General features: G+C 38.9%; 1 pseudogene; it reads right to left on the reverse strand.

Moving 5' to 3' along the window:
* Nucleotides 1-1,401, reverse strand: part of LOC114473669 (histone-lysine N-methyltransferase EHMT1-like) — a 45,673-nt pseudogene extending 44,272 nt beyond the window's left edge.
* Nucleotides 1,402-5,025: the final 3,624 nt, after the last annotated feature.

A 5,025-nucleotide genomic window follows, 5' to 3' on the forward strand; every position in this document is an offset into this window, starting at 1 on the left:
GAAAAAAAAGTTATAAATGGTTGTATGATTCACGTTGATATCACATCGGATCAATATTGGTATCGGGCGATACGCAAGGCTGCAATATCGGTACCATATCGGAAATGAAAAAGTTGTATCGGGACATCCCTACATGTTTCGTATTGATATTGCATCGAATCGATATCAGTATCGGCCAATTCTCAAGGCAGCAATATCGGTAAGTAGAAAAGTTGTACCGGGACACCGCTAATAAATTCCATCAGTGACAACAAACCTTATTTTAACGATGACAACTCAAGAAACTAGGACACAAACTATTCAATCAAGATATGCCAGATTTGCCCATCTTCCTGAACTAAAACTATGATGACATCCTTAGTTTACATTTTATAAATGTATTACATCGTATTCTAATGTAAAATAAAGTGCAACTCAAACACATGAGAGCAGATCAGCACTGGCGCCATATGTGTGTGTACTGTAAAGGAAGGAGTTCAGAGGCAGGTAGCACCACTACACTACTCCACTTCTCCCAGTAGCATCTCCAACAGCTTCCATAGCCATAACGTTATTAATGATCAATATCAGTACAGTCTGTAAATAACCACCACAGCACCCAATCACTCGGTCCATGGATCAAACAGCGTACCCTGCCCGTTAACTAGCATCACAGCTAACATGCTAAACAACAGCGGCTAACAGCTAGCCGTGCTGATAACCGGCACGGCTAACACAAAGCTGCCGAAAAACTGCGAAAAATCGTCAATTTTATGGTTTGCAAATTATCGTTACCCGCTAAAACTGCACAGACAGGACATAAGACACCAGCCAGGACAATGTATGGCTAAATTATGCTGCTTTGGATCTTATGGTTTCCAGGAAACCCGGTGAGCGACTTCCGTCCGTGTCAATAGCGGGCGTTTGATAAATAAAGATTAAATTACTCACACTATTTTAAATCTCATACAAACCGGAGTGTCTTAATGATGAAAACAATGATGAATCTACGGCCTGGAATTGCCTCACCCGCTTTATTCAACTCGAAAACACGATTAGAGACACAATGTGAGACACCAAGTAACACGGAAACCAGCAGATCCGCTACGCCGGCGCAGCACGAACGCCTGTGCCCACACTGACCATTCAGATTCCGGGGCGCAGCATCTTCCTGCACATTCGCCTGCCCTCCGGTCCAGCACAAAAGCAAAAGATTCCCGAGCTGCCAGCGATGAATCTCACGGCAAACGGACACCTTTGAGCCGGCGGCTTGAATACAATCCTAGAGAGGCGGTGTGGAAGCGGAGACTCGAACCATTCACACAGCGGGGAAAGCAGCAGGGGAAGCCGAAGAAGCTGAGTGTAGATGAAGCTCACTCACCTCCGTCCCCACCGAAGCCATAGTGCCTACAGAAGCTCCGCCCACCGCCACTGACGTCATTTTAGTTATCTGTGCGAGCTCTGTCAACGTCACACCTTTATTATCATTATTCATATTATACAGGTGAAAAAGTTGATTTATTTCAGTAATTCCATTCAAAAACGTGAAACTTGTATATTATATTCATTCATTACACACAGACTGACATATTTCAAAAGTTTATTTGTTTTAATTTTGATGATTATGACTGACAACTATTGAAAATCCCAAATTCAGAATCTCAGAAAATTAGAACATTACTTCAGACCGATACAAAAAAAAAAAGATTTCAAGAAATGTTGGCCAACTGAAAAGTATGAACATGTACAGCACTCAATACTTAGTTGAGGCTCCTTTTGCCTGAATTACTGCAACAACGTGGCGTGGCATGGAGTGGAACAGTCTGTGGTACTGCTCAGGTGTTATGAGAGCCCAGGTTGATCTGATCTGGTGTTTCACATCTTCCTCTTCACTGTACCCCATAGATTTATTTTATGGGGTAAAGGTTAGGCCAGTTTGCTGGCCAATCAAGAACAGGGATACCATGGTCCTTAAACCAGGTAATGGTAGCTTTGGCACTGTGTGCATGTGCCAAGTCCTGTTGGAAAATGAAATCTGCATCTCCATAAAGTTGGTCAGCAGCAGGAAGCAGGAAGGAAACTTCCTGGTAGACAGCTGCGTTGACCTTGGAACTAAGGAAACACAGTGGACCAGCACATGACATGGCACCTCAAACCATCACTGACTGTGGAAACTTTACAGTCGACCTCAAGCAACATGGATTCTGTGCCTCTCCTCTCTTCCTCCAGACTCTGGGACCTTGATTTCTAAAGGACATGTAAAATGTACTTTGCTCAGAGAACTTAACTTTGGACCGCTCACCAGCAGTCCAGTCCTTTTTGTCTTTAGCCCAGGCGAGACGCTTCTGACGCTGTCTCTTGCACAAGGAATGTGACAGCTGAAACCCATGTCTTACATACGTCTGGTGGTTCTTGAAGCACTGACTCCAGCTACAGTCCACTCTTTGTGAATCTCCTCCACATTTTTGAATGGGTTTTGTTTCACATTCCTCTCCAGGGCGTGGCTATCACTATTGCTTGTACACTTTTATCTACCACATCTTTTCCTTCCCTCCACCTCTCTATTCATGTGTTTGGACACAGAGCACTGTGAACATCCTGCCTCTTGAGCCATGACCTTTTGTGTCTTTCCCTCCTTGTGCAAGATGTCAATGGTCGTCTTTTGGAAAACTGTCAGGTCAGCAGTCTTCTCCATGATTGTGTAGCCTACAGAACTAGACTGGAGAACATTTAAAGGCCTTTGCAGGTGCACCAGGTGTCTTCAATATTGAACCTCTCCACAATATTCTAATTTTCTGAGATACTCAATTTGGGGTTTTCATTAGTTGTCAGTTATAATCATCAACATTAAAAGAAGTAAACACTTGAAATATGTCAGTCTGCATGAAATTAATGTATACATTATACAAGTTTCACTTTTTCAATGGAATTACTGAAATAAATCAACTTTTTAATGATATTCTAATTATATGACCAGCATCCGTACTAGTGCAGTGCCCGTAGGAAGTATGTCTTGCTATAGAAAAGTGGGAGGTTCAGTAGCTTTTTCATGGCTGGTTTACATGGGAGTTTTAATTCCTCTTAAATTCAGAATAAAAGTGAAATCCTCTTTAAACTGACCGTGTAAACACTTACGTAATTCCTAATGCAAATTTTATTCTGAATCACATACACACATACACATGGCACCCCAGCCCCGGGCCACCACAGCGCCTCCTCCCGGTAATCATTGCAAGTCCAAACAAATCCGACGTTGCATGCACACCTTTGAACCAAGCTGTAGCCATGTTGAAAGTCTCAGGACAATCTGAGCCTGATTCGCAGAGATATATGAGCTACACACACACAGACAGAGATTCCTTGCTTTATAGATAGATAGAATATTTAGTATAATTCATTATTTTTTTTAAAAAAACAATGAGTATCGGATTATATCGGCCTGCACACGTCAAACTCGAGGCCCAGGGGCCAAATCCGGCCCTTTAGACCAGATGGCACTACAGGGGGTACTAGAGAGGGGGAAATGATAAATGAAAGCATGACAAATATGGGGTTTTATAATGTTTATTTTTACTTAAAAATTATAATGATACTAATAATTACCCAACACAAAAAAACGACAGCAAAGACACTGAATGAGAGAAAAACACACAAGATCACTACAAAATACACAAAAGAACAGAGAAACCACCAAACGACACTCAAAACACACACATTGAGAGAGAATAGTTTGAACACCAACAACACACGAAAACAACAACAAAACTCACAAAGTGACACCAGCAACACACAAAAACACGTAAAATGATGCTAGAAATGATCTTCGTTAGAACATGAACTGAAAATACAAGAGTCAGCCTTGGTGCCATCAGGAGCGAGATGACCATAAATGATAAAAAAAAAACTATAGTTATCAGTCATTCATTTATCATTATGAACAATAGTCGTCGTTTCATAATATTCCAAGCAAAATGTTGTAGTCAGACAACATTTTGCTATTTTTTCTAATAATTATTTTCTATTTCTGTTATTATTTTATTTGAGGTAAATTTTCAGTCTTCTAATTGTTTTCAATCTATTTTATGAAATTGTACAATATTGTAATATTTATGGTTAAAATTAAACGAAGGGAACCAATTGGTTAATTATAAATTGGTCAGTTTTTCCACATACCTACTGAGTATTGTTCTCTGATTAATATGACTTGATCCAGCCTTTTCTAACATTCCACTCCACACAAAAAGTAATAAAATAATGTAGGATTTGTGCTGATATCGTATGATAGACATCAGAATTAGACAATACTCAGGGCTCCAATGTCGGGATAATATGATTCGGAAGAAAAAAAACGAGTATCGGCACATCTCTAATAATAATAGTAACAACAACTATTCGAAAAAATATATATATATATCATAAAATCAAAATGTATTTATATAGTGCTTTCATACATAGTATAATTTTAATACTCTAATGATCAATATTAAAGATACCAAAACTACTCAGTTGTGTTTACCGCTAGCTCCACAATGCAGTGTAAAATAATATCTACCCAAGTAATGATTAATTTTTGATTTGAGTAAATGTTATTTTTCTGATATTCATTGTAAGACAAGATTTGATTTCTAGCCAGAATTCTAGTTGTTTTTTTTTTTTGTCAAACTCAAATTTATTTTAAGCTAAATTTTCATTCATAAATGTAGACATTTCTTTTAAAAATAGAGCCATGTTTTCCACATTTTTTGAACGAGTTAAAAATGCTTAAAATTATTGTTAAGTTCGTCCAGTGTTGCCTGCTGTTATAATTTCCCAAATCATATTAAATCTGTTTTTTTTTTTTTTGAGTGACCTCTGATTTATTATGGTTTTAGTTTTTTATTTTCTGTTCAGTTTCTGTTATTTGGCAACAATAGAAAACAAATCTACCGCTAGATGGCAGTATATAGCCACTCATTGTATACAGCACTCATTTAATAAGCGAAGAAGTGAAAAGGGCTTGTGATTGGTTGGTCGGAGTTCCGGGTTTGACTTCGGTTGCCTGGGAAA

This window comes from Gouania willdenowi, chromosome 12 (assembly GCF_900634775.1).
Source record: "Gouania willdenowi chromosome 12, fGouWil2.1, whole genome shotgun sequence".
Taxonomy (NCBI): Eukaryota; Metazoa; Chordata; class Actinopteri; order Blenniiformes; family Gobiesocidae; genus Gouania; species Gouania willdenowi.